This window comes from Lepidochelys kempii, chromosome 8, assembly GCF_965140285.1.
Source record: "Lepidochelys kempii isolate rLepKem1 chromosome 8, rLepKem1.hap1, whole genome shotgun sequence".
NCBI classification, from domain to species: domain Eukaryota; kingdom Metazoa; phylum Chordata; order Testudines; family Cheloniidae; genus Lepidochelys; species Lepidochelys kempii.
Genome location: NC_136387.1, coordinates 29319301 through 29336461, shown reverse-complemented (window position 1 = coordinate 29336461; position 17161 = coordinate 29319301). Strand labels below are relative to the sequence as shown.

General features: G+C 41.4%; 1 protein-coding gene across 1 annotated transcript in view; it reads right to left on the bottom strand.

The window, feature by feature from the left end:
- Window positions 1-17161, bottom strand: part of WWC1 (WW and C2 domain containing 1) — a 138022-nt gene that overhangs the window by 74188 nt on the left and 46673 nt on the right. The window lies entirely within an intron of this gene.

Sequence of the window (17161 nt, the reverse complement as noted above, 5' to 3'; positions counted from 1 at the left end):
GCGATTACAGTATAGATATATACAATATCCCCACGATATGTTGGGAAAGAGTCAACATGGCTTTGTAAGGGGAAATCATGCCTCACCAATACATTAGACGTCTTTGAGGGTGTCAACAAGCATGTGAACAAAGATGATCCAGTGGATATAGTGTACTTGGACTTTCAGAAAGTCTTTGACAAGGTCCCCATACCAAAGGCTCTTAAGCAAAGTAAGGAGTCATGGGATAAGAGGGAAAGTTCTCTCATGGATCAGTAGCTGGTTAAAATCTAACAGGAAACAAAGGACAGGAATAAAAGGTCAGTTTTCATAATGGAGAGAGATAAATAGCAGGGTCCCCCAAGGATATGTATTGGGGCCTGTGCTGTTCAAAAATGTTCACAAATGATCTGGAAAACAGGGTGAACAGTGAAGTGGCAAAATTTGCCAATGATACAAAATTATTCAAGATAGTTTAGTCCAAAGCAGACTGCAAAGAGTCACGAACAGAACTCACTAAACTGGGTGACTGAGCAACAAAATGGCAGATGAAATTCAGTGTCGATAAATGAAAAGTAATGCATGCTGGAAAACATAATCCCAACTATACATACAAAATGAAGGGGTCTAAATTAGCTGTTATCACTCAAGAAAGAGATCTGAGAGTCATCGTGGGTAGTTTTTTGAAAACATCTGCTCAATGTGCAGCAGCAGTACAAAAAGAAATAATGTTAGGAACCATCAGGAAAGAGACAGACAATTTAAATTCATGGTACACCCACATCTTGAGTACTGAGCTCAGTTCTGGTCGCCCTATCTCAAAAAAGATACATTAGAACTGGAAAAAGTAGAGAGAAGGGCAACAAAAATTATTAGGGGTATGAAACAGGTTCCAGATGAGGAGAGATTAAAAAGACTGGGACTGTTCAGTTTAAAAAACAGACAGTTAAGGAGGAATATGACAGAGGTCTATAAAATCATGAATGGTATGGAGAAAGTGAACAGGGAAGTGTTATTTATCCCTTCACATAACACAAGAACTGGGGGGGGGGTCACCAATGACAATAATAGGCAGCAAGTTTAAAACAAACGCAAGGCAGTATTTTTTCACACAACGCATAGTCAACCTGTGGAACTCATTGCCATGGGATGTTGAGAAGGCCAAAAGTATAACTGGGTTCAAAAAAAGAATTAGAGAATTTAATGGAGGATAGGTCTATCCATGGTTATTAGCCTGGGTGATCTGGGACACAACTTTCTGTGATGGGTATCCCTAACTTCCAACTGCCAAAAGCTGGGATTGGACAACAGGGGATGGATCACTCAAAACTGCCCTGTTCTCTTCATTCCCTCTGAGGCACCTGACACTGGTTACTGTCAGAAGCAGGATACTGACGTAAATGGACTGCTGGTCTAGTCCAGTATGGCCATTCTAATGTACTTCAGTAAGAACTATTCTTATTAGCTTTTCTAGTAGAGTCTACCTGTGATCTATACTGAAGTACAGTTATGGTCAGAAAAGCAGCTATATAGAGAATACACCCAACATACCTACTCCCTGAAAACAGTAGTAGTAGAGTCAGTAGTAGTAGAGTCAGTTTTACTGAGTTTAGTCAGTGAAGTCATTTGTACTCCATTTTACACCTGTTGCTGTGCAGAGCTAGCAGGGAGAGTGAGCTGGATTCTAATCTGGCTCACACATTAACAGATATATTAACTATATTCCTATTACACAACTTTTACTACTGGTGTGAGACACGAGCCTGGATGAACCCAGCATGGCTTTCAGATCCATGGGCAAGTTTGCAAGGCTGGCTAGATAGGTAACATCTTTACTTGTAAACTGAGCAAATTTAATGTAGAGTCACTGGGGGACAGACAAGGAACGTCACTTCTCCCATCCCGGATATTTTTTCTTTTCAGAATAGAGGAGCACTTTAGAACAAATGGGCATTTTTATGTGCCTGGTAAAACCAACATTTAAAATATGTTTGACAAGGAAAAAAATACAGTTGGTCACTGTCTAGGTCTCATAGGTTTCCAGATCCCAAACCTTGATCTCATATAAAAGCTATGTAAGACAACAAGAAGGTCTCTAAGCCTAATCTCTGTTGCATTTTAGTTTAACCTTACTAGATGTGTTCCCTTGAAGCAGTCAGTCTGCTATAGCAAATTGTTAAATATGTACTCCTAGCAAAACTCAAAGCATGCAAATAGATTTCAAGTATTCACATCAGTAAAGGATTGCTATAAATCACCACATAAACAGCTGTCAAATTCTATTACAAATATTTTAAAACAAAGAAATATGTCCAAAGCAACTTCATGATATTATCAATATGAAATTTTATTCTCCTAACCTTGGCTGCAATGTTGTACCTTTGGGTCAAGTTATTTTATTTCTGAAACTTACATGTTCACCCAGAAGATTTTATGGTGTTTCAGCAGTCCATCAGCTATGACTATGGAGTTATAACCTCACCACGTTATAACTCCATAGTCATAGCTAGCCCATCAGTATAATTTCCTATCCACAAAGCAAGGGAGGATAGAAATGGAATATTCTTTCCAAAATAAACTGGCTCCCATGTATAATTATATTCAACTGGACTTCAGAAATGTTTAGAGAAGTCATAAGACACGGGCAGAGGAGACAAAAAACTGGCAAAACTAAGGCCCATTGAGGAGGAAAAAGCACCAAATTCTGTGGCATGGTACCCTCCTCCACAAACAGGGAACCACTCTGCACCATCATTTGCCCTCTCCACTGCTATTCCACCTCCACTGCAGCTCACTGTACTTGCCATCCTTCTCCAGGCTGCAGAACTTCCATTACTGGGAGGGATCTAAGCCAATGGGTTAAACCATCTGGAGATATGGTTCTCACAGGAACTATGCTACTAAGGCCTGGAGGAAGTTGAGAGCCAGCATGGAAATAAGGCCTGCACATAGATGGCTCCGGCCTTCAGGGATCTTGGGTGAGATTTTGGCAACAAACCCCATTACTTCTGCCCAAAATGAGAGAATGTAAAGGACGTTTCCCTGTTTCCTAGGCAGAAACAGCACATGCAGGGGAGTACATAGCCCTATGAAACATTTAAAACCCAAAGGTTTCAGACTATCTCCATTCAGTCACTGAGTTGAGCCTCCAGCAGCTATTCAGAATAAATTCTAGAATTTTTTTCGTGCTTTATTGGTTTCCGCAATAAACTTTGCAATGTTTAACAAATAAGCCTTTACCAACCTGCCAGATGAACCAAAAGAGATCAGTTTAATTAAAAAAAAAATCAGAAACGTTTTGCTGAAACAAAACTATTGTATTCCTTTAAAATAACCTGTTTGATTGCTGTAATGTTTCTATACAACAGTTTTCCTCTTCATTTCATTATGTGTTTTGCTTTACAGTGTTACACTACTCTGCACTTCATGGGTCATTTGCTTTGTGAATGTTTTCTTTTCCCAGCACAGATCCCATCTTGCATTCCTTGGGCACCTAAAATTCAGATTAGATTTGGGTATTAGATTTGAATATAAATTATTCATTAAATGAATAACAAAATCTAATACATGTATGTACCGGGGCTTAGCTATGGGTGGGTCTGGTGGGCCCACGCACTTGGCATCCACGCCCATCCCCGCACCAGCTCTGCTCCCGTCCCAGCATTAGCCCCACCCAGATCTGGAGGATGCTGCACACCAGATGCACGCACCCCACTCCCCAGCATGTCCAGAGTGAGAGGGACAGCAGCGGCATAGCAGTGAAGTGCCTGATGCGCATACCATGCACTCCGCAGCAGGAGGAGAGTGGCCAGCCAGCCCGCCCAGCAACGACTATTATCAAAAACGTAGGCCTGCCACCTCGGGGAACCGGGCCTGGCTTGTGGCGGTGCGATGGGGATAGGTGCTGGGAGCCATGCACACTGGAGAGTAGAATCTCCTCCCAGAGATGGGTGCACGTGTGGGGCCCCCGGGAGCCCCTGGATAGAGCATCCATTGTCCCCCACAAGGCTGGCTGGACTAGAGGGGGTGGACACAGGCGGGCCCCCCGATCATTCCTACTCTCCCTCCTCCTGCCCTCCACCATTGCCCGCCCACCTGAAGTCGGGGCCCACCCAAACGTCTCATTCTAGCTTTGCCACTGATATGTACAGAAGTTCACCCCAACTAACATCAGGAGATTTAAGTAAAATTCCTTAGAACTCACTCAAGGCCCAAGATTCCATTTAAGCCCTGAACATTGGGCCATCTACAGTTCCTTAAAATGGGATGAGTTTAGTGTAGTTACAGTCATTTTACAGCTTACTTTTTTCATGTTTGTATCAGGCGGCAATTGTTTTAAAGCGCCATATACACATGCTGAATGTTATAAAAAAGATACTAATATTTGCATTCTTCTCCACCCAATTAAACCAACTAGGCCAGAGACATTTAAGAAGGCAAAAATAGGTCCTGATTAACAATTAATCAAAATCAGTTATCTAAAACCAAGTACGGTATCTTAAAATAGGTGGAAAGGACCCCTCTGCTCCAAGCATGCTGGCAATCTCTGTGTAAGCTAAAGTGATATCTTTCATTTTTAATTCTTACAACTGCATTTGCTTCTACTAAATTCCAAAAAGTTAAAGTGAAAATGTCATTAGCTATAAAAAGCAGCAACATTAAATATTTTGACTTCATTTCACAAGAAAATGTCTAATTCTCTCTCCAGTGACTCTGGGCCTTACATGCCCAGGGATATATGTGAGGTCAGTGTAGCCACTTCACACCAGCTATGCTATGCTGGCACAGAGGGACACACAGGTGCAGAGCAGTTCCCAGCCCAGTGCAGAGCTAGTTCCAACAGCTGTGCACTGTCTCTGAAAACGCTTTGGCCCAAGGGCCCCTGCGAGGTGAACTGGAGGGAGCATGACCACACCCTGACAGTTACCTCCTGTTGCAAATACAACACAGGTTATTATTGTAGGAGGTCCAAATTAGAGCATCCCCAGAGAGGCTTTAGCCTTGCCTTGGCTCTCAGCAGCAGACAATACTGAGAGGTCCAACCAGCGTTCCCTCTCTCCCAACACAGCCATTAATCTGGCCCCAAAGACCCAGTCTTGCAGCCCTCACTAGGGCAAAATTCCCATTGAATACAAAGATGTTGTTAATCAAAATACAGACTTCTAATAATGAAGGGTTTAATCTGAACAGGATTAATACGGCATAATATGATGAAAGGGGACAATGTGACAATGGAAATGTACATATACTACCCTGTGAACCCCACTTTAGATATACAAAAGCATTTGTCAGGGTCCTCCAGTTCCAGTCCTCAATATGAACATCACATTTTACTTAAATATTTATGGTTTAATTATTAACCCAGGAAAAATCATCTCAACAGAAGCTAGTACTCTCTCTTCTCAAATAGAAACCCTGTAAAATAATTGTAAAAGCATTTAATTCACCTTTTAGAAAGATATATAATAATGAGAAATAAACAGAGACTACTCCCCACCCTCACCCTCTTCTTGGCTCAGCATCCCCCCTTTACAGCCCCACCTGTGCAGAACAGGTATGAAGAATTCCCCGTGAAAGAAGAAGTCAGCATGGTCTGTTGGCTCCTCCCTCTCTTCTCATAGGTTTAGGGCTCTTTGCATCCCCTCCAATCCCTTGGTCCACAAACCAGAGACTAGCAAGATGGCAGGATCCTAAAAGTCACATTTTAAAACATAAGCTACAAGCTTAATTATTCTTCTCATTCAAGCTTAAACAAGAAATTGCGTTGGCCTTTCCTTATTGCCTTGGGTAATTCACATGCATACTTGCCATAATTCAGATTGCACAACAAGTCTCAGAATGGCACTCCTTTACCTCCAGGCTTTGAGAGAGCATTCACACTGTTACTAAGCAGACACCGTTCCCCTTTTAAATAGGGACAATCCAGGTAGGCATTCCTTTAAAAGAATGATGCTCTAGGAGGCTGCACTCCTATTCCTTTCTATCAAGAATTTAAAAGTTTCCCTGGATTTATTTATGGCTGAAATAATAAGTTTAAAAGGTGACCCATTTCCTAAATTGTTCACTGCATGCTTATTTTCTGGTAATTTACCCCATAATGGCTGAATATGAAAGCCTCTAGTGGATGGGCTCCCATCTCCATACAGGTTTGGGAAACATGTGGAAGAATGACATTACTGGATGCTTTATTAGGGCCATTGTGTATTATTATATTTCTTTGTTCCTCCTGGGTGGGTGGTTTTTCTCTGCTCAATCCAAACCAAGGCAAAAGAAGCTTTTTCACCACTGGAAGTTGATTCATTATGGATGATAAGCAGAACACTTGCTTAGTGACAATTCAGAACCTGGAGGAAGTCAAATCGTTCTATCAATAAACCTCAATTATTTGTGAAAACTATGTTTAGCACTCACAAAAAAGAGTCACTCAGCAACCTCAAAATAGTCTTTCCAGTGGTTTACTTGATTAGTAATACAGGCTTAATCTAACAAATAGGTTTAAAAGCAATGATTATTTAGCAACTTGTTTACATCATGCAGATCAAGCTCAAAATCTATACATGATCTTACAATATTCATACACTGTTCTAGAGACCTGCATGCACTATTTTCCATTGAACATAAGGATGTGTTTAATTAGAAGAAGCTTGAAAACCTGACTCCCTGTCTCTTGTTCCAATGTCTGCCATTGTCTTCTTATATTACTTTAGGCAAGTGACCTGAATTTCTAACCCTCAGTTTCTCTATCTATGAAATGGGCATACTTCTAAATGCTGTACCGACCACACAAGGGTGCTACCAGGCTAAATTAATGCTTGTAAAGTGCTTTAGATTCTCCAGTGGAATGTGTCCTGCAGGTGCAAAGTATATCTTACAAATTAAATTTCTACTATGCATCTTCGAGGGGCCTCAGAAGCAAAATTCTGAATTGTACTCCTCTAAAGTTCAGGGTGTGATTGGATCTGAGGTTTTGGGTCAACCTATTTTTTAAAACAGGAGCAAGCTACAGTTCATACCTTTCCCAGGGTCCAGGATGTTTGGACTGGAGATTTTGTTCAGGTCTGAGTCTAACAAACAGGTGGGGTCCCACAGGGATCTGTTCTGGGTCCAGTTCTGTTCAATATTTTCATGAATGATTTAGATAATGACATAGAGAGTACACTTATAAAGTTTGTGGACAATACCAAGCTGGGAGGGATTGCAAATGCTTTGGAGGATAGGATTAAAATTCAAAAATGTTCTGGACAAACTGGAGAAATGGCCTGAAGTAAACAGGATGAAATTCAATAAGGACAATTGCAAAGTACTCTACTTAGGAAGAAACAATCAATTGCACACATATAACATGGGAAATGACTGCCTAGGAAGGAGTACTGTGGAAAGGAATCTAGGGATCATTGTGGATCACAAGCTAAATATGATTCAACAGTGTAACACTGTTGCAAAAAAAGCAAACATCATTCTGGGATGTATTAGCAGCAGTGTTGTAAGCAAGACATGAGAAGTAATTCTTCCACTCTACTCCACACTGACTAGGCCTCAGTTGGAATACTGTTTCCAGTTCTGGGCACCACATTTCAGGAAAGATGTGGACAAATTGGAGAAAGTCCAGAGAAGAGCAACAAAAATGATTAAAGGTCTAGAAAATATGACCTATGAGAGAAGATTGAAAAAAATTGGTTTAGTGTGGAGAAGACAGGACCAAGAGGGGACATGGTAACAGTTTTCAAATACATAAAAGGTTGTTACAAGGAGGAGGGAGAAAAATTGTTCTCCTTAACCTCTGAGGATAGGTCAAGAAGCAATGGGCTAAATTGCAGCAAGGGCGGTTTACGTTGGACATCAGGAAAAACTTCCTAACTGTCAGGGTAGTTAAGCATTGGAATAAATTGCCTAGGGAGGTTGTGGAACCACCATCATTGGAGATTTTTAAGAGCAAGTGAGACACTTGTCAGGGATGGTCTAGATAATACTTGGTCCTGCCATGTGTGCAGGGGATTGGACAAGACGAGGTCCATTCCAGTCCTACAATTCTGTGATTAATACAGACATTTGAAAATAGGTGTAAACAGATGTTTGAGATGAGACAATATGACCAATAGTAAAATAGTATATCTACAATGGTGGGAAGTCCAATATGAAGAAGCTACAAAACATTCCTGTTTTTATATTAAAGATAGTGGATGTGATTCATGCCTTGACTTCTGACCTGGGAACCCAGGCTCAAGTCCCCCAGCTGTGGAAAATCCATTTGCAGCAGTACAAGCCATTTACATCCCCAGATCTGCTGGGAGATCTGGAGATGGCCAGCACAGTCTACAAACTATGCAGGGTTAGAGCATTTGCAAGATGCATGGATTCAGGGAGCATCCACTTACAAGGCTCTTACATATATGTGACCAGAGAGTTTGAAGCTACTGTCCCTAGGCAAGGTGTAAAAGGTACCAACTGCCCTCTCCCGCACTCTATACCTGTTTTGGGGCAGGTGCCCCCAAGGGCGGGAATGCAAGTTGCCTCCTGTTCATCTGAGAGGTGTACCAAGATAAGGACGTATTTCTTATACTGAAGGGCATTATTATAGATTCAGACACAAGTATAGATACCTCAAGATGGTGAAGAGATGGAAATAGTCTAAAGCTGACAAAATAAACCTAGTTTTGTTTCAGGTACTACATCTGCCCGCTATTACTCCCCTTGCATATTTGTGACTTTAATGAAACTTAGGAGTTTCCTAATTTTCATCCGTTTTTCCTCTCCCCTGTTACTGTTTGAAAGGCGCAGAGGGGAGGGGGTATTATCTATATAGTGGAAACTGAATTTGACCGTATTTTGTATAGACAGATTCATGAAATAAACTAAACGTAAAAAAGGAAGGGAAAAAAAATGTTCTCCCTTCCGTCAGATGTAGGGATATTTGCAGTTATTTTGTCGCTATAGCGTGATAGGCAAGCTTTCAGACAAGTGTAGTTTTAAGTTGATGGTGTCTCTCTCCTTAAGAGTCATTATGCAACAGGAATTTAATGAGGCATTTACAAGGTGAGGCTCTTTTCAGTTACCGACATGTCATTTTTGCACAATACTTGGACAGCTCATGTCAAGGTAAAATTGCAGAATTCTCCTTTTTGGAAACTTACTCTTTGATTTGAACACAGAGATCTCCGCTGACAGTTATTAATAGTCTTAGATAGTCTCTGAAGCTCTCAGAATCAGAGTCAAACCTTGTTTGTCCTTATGTCTCATTATGTGAAACGTCCCTGTGGTAAACATTCCTACAGCAGGAACTATACTGAAGATTCCATTCCTTCCCACCCTACACACACATTCTTAAAGGACTCTACCAACTGACTCATGTAAGTGTTATTCCACTGGGAAGGTGGGCTCTTACCTTCCCACCTGTCCATCTACCTTTTATACTGTTAGTGTATATATTACTATAAGTTTCTCTCTAAAGAAATTCCACCTGCAAAACAAACTAAGGTTTGAAGCCAGGCTTCTGGCTTCCAAGCATAGACCCAGAAGCATCTGAGGAAGTTAGTAACACTTAGATTTTTGTGTGTAGCAAATTAGTATTTCTATTATAGGCCCAGTTCTATCTGTGGGAGATAGCGCTACAAGATTAGGTCCTTATTCCAGGCAGCGTCTGCATGACAAATGAAATTACACTCATGAGGTTACTTTGGTCAATACTTTCCCCCTGTTCTGTGATTAAGACTGAACAAGCATACTGCCATGCATTCATGGATGCTCCTTTGAGATAGACCTTTAACATCTCATCCGCTACTCCTCAGACCCTCCTTTAGTTTCCCTGTGCCCCTACAAGTTCACAGTCAGATATTAAGCTCACTCCATACACTGCGCGTAAACCAGCACCATCAAAAATGCGCTACCTTCTGAGAGATTGTATGTGGCTGGAAGGAAGAGGCACTTCTCAGGTAACAAACACTTCACAGTTTCTTCCAGACTTACAGTGAGGGGTTTGCTTACTGGTGAAATAGCTGTATAAACTGGGGAAGCTTAGCAAGTCTTGTTTTCTCCTGTCCAAATCACTGATACATTAGGATGCCTTCTCAGATTTTCAGTTACCTAAGGGTCAATAACATAGATCCAAGTAATGGATGCAACTAAGTGTTCCTAACATATCCCACTATGACATGGCATATGTATAGCATTTCTCATCTTGAAAGAGCTGAATACGCACCAATTTAATAGAACACAATACCACTGTGAGAAGGGAAACTGAGACAGAGGCTAATATCAGGTTTTACTGTGGATCCAATTCATTCCACCTCCAGGACAGCAGAAAGCAGTGTGTGCCTCCTCTGTACGTGGGCTGGTATGGTCCCAGTGTGAGCCCTATCGGTCTCACAAGTGCCATAAAACAGTCAAAGTGTAGAAATAGTCCTCTCACGCCTCTTCCACATCCCAGGAACACTTGCCACACCAGAAATATGCAGATGCAGAGTTGCCAGCTGTTCCCCAGACAACGAGGTCCAGCCTGAAGAGCAGTGACGGATTAGCCACTGGGCCAACGGGGACCCATGCCCAAAAAATGCCTGTACCCTGACCCGCTCTGCCCGCCTGCCCAGCGGTCCTGCCAGGGAGCTGGGTCAGGGTGTGAGGGCTTGCTCTGTTCCGCCTGTTCACCTGGCGCTCCTGCCAGGGAGCGTGGGAAGCCCCCACGCCCCAACCCCGCTCCCTGGAAGGAGTGCCGGGCAGAGGGGCAGGGTGGGGTGAGCCCCCATGCCCCAACCCCATTTCCCCAGCAGGAGTGTTAGAGTGGAGCGGTGGAGGCATTTGCTCTGGCCCATGGCCCCATAAACCCCTAATCTGCCTCTGCTCAAGAGATGCCTTACCAAAGTTGTGCTGCCAGCTTTGTCCTAGGGTAGCCAGTGTAAATTGCCCAGGGAGCACTGGTGAATCAGTCCCTGTGTATTCACTCTGGCAGGCTAACTTTGGTGACTTAAGATCTGCAGGCCAAGCCATGCCCTGGGTTATACTCATACAACCCTACTGTCACCATACTATTGGCTCAGTGACACCTGTGCAACTCCACTAGTCTTCAGTGTATGTGAGTAAGTGTAACCAACTGGAACTTGATGAACAATCCTTATTGATGCAGAAAAAAAGAAAGAGAATCCTGCTCACTCTTAGCTATGTTGGATCTACAAAGATAACAGATGTAAAAAGAATTTTACTGGTGGCAATTTACGAAAAAGTAAATGACTGAGCTGTCTCAGATTTTAAGTTGAATTAAAAAGGAAAAGGGTATTTACTGAAACTGATCAGATGTGATAAGGAAGATGCTGAAGGTTTGCCTAGATGAAGGGACTTTGAGGTTAGGGGTTCACTGATCCTGACCTCTCTTTTCCTAGTTTAGACAAACCCTCAATGACTCACCCTGCAAGGCGCTGAGCATTCTCAACTCCCCTGTAATCCATGGAAGTAGCATCTCCTGCATGGTGCTTAGCACCATGCCAGATGAGACCCTGATAGAAGTGAACATGGAACCCCATTATGCCATTTTTATAGTCACTTCTCAGAGCAGAACCACAATTTATAGGACTTGTCGAAAGTCACATCTCAACCAAATGTTTTATACGTAGTCTCGTTAACAAATTTAAACTCTAGAGATCCCGTGCTCCAGTACTGCACTCAGACAGTGCATAATGCACTTTTTAAAATGAAAGTTTCTCAGTTAAGAAAGTTGTACATTTGAAAGAGCTTCTATTCAGAGACTGATCTGGCTGGAGAGAAGTACATTTTGCCATGTCTTAATCCTCAGATTTCTACTCACTTGAAAGAAGTTTCACATTTAGTCAGGCTCATGCTACAGAATAATGCTGTCCTTATGCAAGAGACAGTTAAGACTAAGGGTATAATTAAAACAGAAAGGTAAAGTGTAGCCATCAAATGTAGCTCTATCGGGTGTTCCAAACGAAGGCCCAATCCTGCTAGCTATTCCATGTGGGTGACTCTGGAGGTTGGCTTTAATGAGACTAGATCATATTGCATCATCAGGGGAGAGATTACCTAAAAGCACCCAAGTGATGTAGGAGCAGGTCTCATTGAATTTCATGTCTTAACTTTGAAGTCAATGGTACTTACGATCCAAAGTCACTTGGCTATTTTTGAAAATTAAAGACAAGTTAATAACAACACTCCTATTGATTTCAATGGGGGCAGGATTTCACCACAGGTATGTAGGGCCCAATCCTGCAGTGAGCCAACTAAGTGTTGGGTCCTAAGTCAAATTTAAAGGGATACTTTCAACTAAAGAGATACATGTTTTAAACCCACATTTGTTACCATCACCTTGGAATTCTTAAATGGGAAGGTGTTTTGTTTGTTTAAGTCTCCTTTGTCACTATTATACCCTTTTGTGTGTGTTTCTTCCTCTAGAAAATGGAAATCTATGAAGGTAATTACACTTCTATTTATAGTCCTGTTCACATGCAGGTCCTCAGTACTACAGAGTTTGGATTTTCAACATCAAGGGAATGATTCTCTTTAAAAAAACTGTTGTCATAAGTGTGTTTTTAAATTGAGTAACGTCTATTGATTTTAGGGTTATTAAAAATCTTGTACTCACAAAATATATTTTTGGGCTAGCTTTAGAAAGGAGTGTTCTTTTTAGAGAAACAAAAACAATTAAATTACTCAGGTATTTCAACTGTTTTTGTACCGTTTGTCCTAATACCAAATAATTGGAAATGGTAGTCAGCCAGAGTCAAATGACAACCCAAAGCACTGAGTACATGTGATACATAAATCACATACATATTTTTATTTATCATTGCAGAGCACTAGTAATGAAAACCACCAAAAGTCAGTCAACCACAACAAAAATTTAGACATTACTTTTACCATTCTCTTTTGCTAACTTGCTGGCATCATCTTCATAATGAAAGCACCACTGCAAATAGAACAGTCTATCTTTGATTAAGGGAGCATAGCAGAATTTCACTACATCACTAATAACCAATGTATCATTCCAGTTTTCTAAGGAGAGTTCTCAGAAAAGCCTATCTGCAAAGATTTTTTTATTTTTTTTTTACAAAAAGGACTACTTTTGTTTGTAAGAAGAACTAAACTGATTCACTGGAAAGGTTAAAGACCTTACTCTGAATGTTTTTATTTGTTTTTGGTCTTGAGGGTGCTGAGGATACTCTTCTAGCAGGCCAGAGACATCCCATAAGAAGATTGAAATACCTTAAGTGACCCTGAGGAGACAAGATGGATGCAGAAATATCTTTTATTGGACCAACTGCTGTTGATGAGAGAGAGAAGCTTTTGAGAAACATACTTCTTCAGGTCTGGGAAGGGTACTCCCAGCCTCACAGCAAAATGCAAGGTGGAACAGATTGTTTAGCATAAGTAGTTAGCACATATTGTAAGGGATCATTCAATGCAGGGCGGCCTGTTAACACCTCTGCAGTCATAGGGGGGGAAAGAGAAGGTTAGTGGGTTACAGCTTGTTATAATAAGCTATAAATCCAGTGTCATAAATTAAGTGACCTTGGACTCAGAGGTGGGAGATATTTAGAAACAGGGAGAGCATAGGTACAGCATAATAGCATTGTGGGTTTGAAAATACCAGGAGATGGGCAATCAGCTGAGAAACCAGACAGCACAGCACTACCCACATTCTGCATGGAAGATTCACCTTACTGAGGGCTTGTCTGCATTTACATTTTATAGCGCTCTAACTCGCTGGCTCAGGGGTGTGAAAAATCACCCCGCTGTGTACAGCAAAGTCTGAGAGCTTTAAAGCGCTAGTGTAGACAGGCTCTGAGCACTGGGAGCCATGCTCCCAGGACTTGGAGCTAATCCCCTCATGGAGGTGGATTACCAGGAGCACTGGGAGAGCTCTCTCTCAGTGCTCGCACCCGACCACACTCACACTTCAAAGCGCTGCCGTGGGAGCGTTCCCGCGACAGCGCTTTGAAGTTCCCAGTGTAGCCATGCCCCAAGTGTCCAAATCCTCTGTAGAGCACCTCGTAGGGCCTCTTGGAAATCCTTTTGCACATGAATTACCTAAGGTCACATGAGATGTTTATAGGTGGGAATTAAACCCAGATTTCATAAGTCTCAGTCCAGTGCCTTAACCACATGGCCATTCCTTCCTTTCCCAGTGATGGGACAATAGTGTTGAAAAACAGAGGAATGAGACAGTAAGCTCCCCTGCAGAGGCTACAGGCACAACTTGGATCTGGGGCCTACATGTTCTCACCTCCTGGTATCAGACAAGGACAGGAGGAGGAAGCAGCAGAACAGTAGGGGGAGAGAGTCTGACAAGAGCTAGTCAGGAGAGGAGCCAGAAAGGAACCACCTCTACCTTTCCTTCTCTTGGAGCTGTTCATGAAGATACACCAAGCAGTTTAGCCAACAATGCTGCAAGTAACATGGCAAGGGAACATCACCTCTTCCTAACTAATCAGCTCCAAATAGATATTGAAAACGTAACTCATCAGGAGCCAAATATCAGAAAGACAGCCAAAAATTTATTAGAGAATGAATTTCAGTACTGCTCTAAGTCTAGTTTAACCAAGTCAGATACATGAAGACTTCCATTCCATGCTTAAGAAAAAGGCACACACAGAAAGATGTGCGAGAGATCTTAAGCTTTTTTAATAGTGTCCATTGGTGTAGTATCCAAACAGTTCACAGGTTAATTACACCTATATGGCAAGGTCCATGGTAGACATCATGGAGTCTTCTACTCTTTTCCCTTTAGGAGATAGGTGTTCATATAAGCATTTGCATGTATTTTGTATACACAAATACAGTTTTATGCACAACAGATTACTCTCTGCAACGCAGAGACTTTTGGAAGTTGACAGAGAACTGCAAGAATATCTCTGCTTTGTTCTGGCAGTTGAGATAAAAGAAATATGGACCAATAGCCAACATCTGATTGACATATGATCAGGTTGTGCACACCTCCAAATGATCTGTCATGCACACCTCCAAATGATTTGTTGTGCCCAGCACCATTTGGTGAGCTTGCCCATTAATGTTTTCACAACAGAAATCTAACCAAGCACACAGCACAGATCTAGCTCATACAGCACTCGGACACTGCTATTCCAGACCCATCCCAAGGGGTCTGGCCCTAAAGTGGCATGGCCATGATTTCCAATGCAACTCTGACCCTCCAGTTAAGTTAGTTAGCGGTACTTGGGGGCAGAAGAAGGGGGCAGTGATCTCAAATGAAAGATAAGAGGTTTGGGATCAGTCCTAGGCATCCATTAACTGAGCAATGATTTATACAGAATTTATAAAGTTTATAAGAAGTTTAAGACTGTAATAAACCTACTTATATTTTATTGGACACAAAGGCACAGGAATATTTTCCCTCATTTTCTGGATTAACCTGCTCCATTGCCTTTCTCTGCTACTATAAACCATTAACTCTGGTCATCACCTACATTTGTCATTGACCGAGAAGCACTTTCAGTAACCCAGAGGGCACAAGTAACCTCAGCCAGACAGTGCCTGACAAGAATGATATTCCAGTTAATTATAGCCTAACTCAGTGCTTCCAGACCACCAGAAGTCATTCCCAAGCATCTGCTGAGAAAACACCTACGTTCATCTCCTCTCTAGCTGCTTTACCTCTGCTTGAGAGAGAAAAGACATCAGTGTAACAGTTTCAGTTGGAGTGTCAAGACTAATTTTCTTGGCACACAAGATATGTGTCAGTTGTTTCACTGCTTTCCTTTCTCTTTCCTTAATTTCCTCTATAATCAGTCAGCCCCAACTTTGAAACAATTGTCTTCAATTGATACAGTTCATATCCTAAGTGGAATTGAACAATGAAATATTTTGGAAGCTGATGTTAGTAGGCTTTTAGGAGGCCCAGAATTACTTGTTCTGAAAAGCTTCTATTTTTTAGCATTTCTCACTTGGTAACCATGCTATTGAATTGTGCATAGTGAGCACAGGATATAATATGCTGTGGCAGAGACCAATCTTGTTAGCATATGAAAAAGGCTCCTGCATTGCAAGAGAATACACTTATATGTAATAGCTAATTTGGGATTTTTAGACTTAGTAAAAAAAAAATTTTAAGTTAGTGCTATTCCTCATGTTCTAGTTCAGGAACTAGAAAGTTAAGAATTAAACATCTCCTTAATTTGTGAAAGATTTTAAGGCTCTATATACTTCTTAAATATTTATGCTTCAAAATGCTTTATAAGTAAGTAAGTTCCCCAATGCAGAAGGGCATACAGATAATCTCCTTGATTCAATATTGCAAGTTATGTTGATTTTTAACGTTTCAGTGCTTTTTCTGTATGTTTCTATTTACCAAGGCAGCTAAAGTCAGTGGATTCATTTTTATTAATTCAGATAATATATAAACTGGCACACAGTCATGTGTAAACACTATTAGATCAGCGAGCCCTTCATTTCAAATTCAGAAAGTCTCTATATAGTCCATCCAGCTCCTCAGTTGTCAATCAAAAACCTCATTAGATATAAATCTGAAGGTAAATACATGTATAACAAGACTTCCGATTGACAGGCAGTTTGTTACACATGGCTGTAACATCACATCCATATACAATAAGGTTTTTGACTGAAGCTACAGAATAATGGAATTGTACCTCTATATATCAGAATAGTTTGCTAATAATACCCCCATAATGTATCAATTTGGCATTTATTTGAAAAACTCATTTACATTTTAAGATACTAAGTCATCTTTATAACCTTTTGGTTTCAGTACATCTTGCTGGTCCTTAAGGGTCATAGTCGAAGCCACACACACTGCTTGGTGTGATGTGTCTTTGTACTGCACAGTCTGTGTAGCTCTCCAGTGCTGAGCATCCCTCCGATAACAATGGAACTTCACACTTCTACATTTCACTTAAATCCTCTTTGACCCCCATGCCATGTGGCTCCTCTTATACCTTCAAAGAAATGAAGGGTGGGTTTATATCTGTAATCTTATTTAATGAATTCAGAATTGTTTTCTGAGTAGATCACATGATCTCACATAAAACCTTTTATGGTTAGATTTATTATCTACTGGTTAGAGTAGGAGACCCGCTGAGTTCTAGCTTTGCCAGTGAACTAGCTATACAGGGGCAGGCAAACTTTTTGGCCTGAGGGCCACATTAGTTTCCAAAATTGTATGGAGGGCCGGTTAGGGGAGACTGTGCCGCCCCAAACAGCCAGGCGT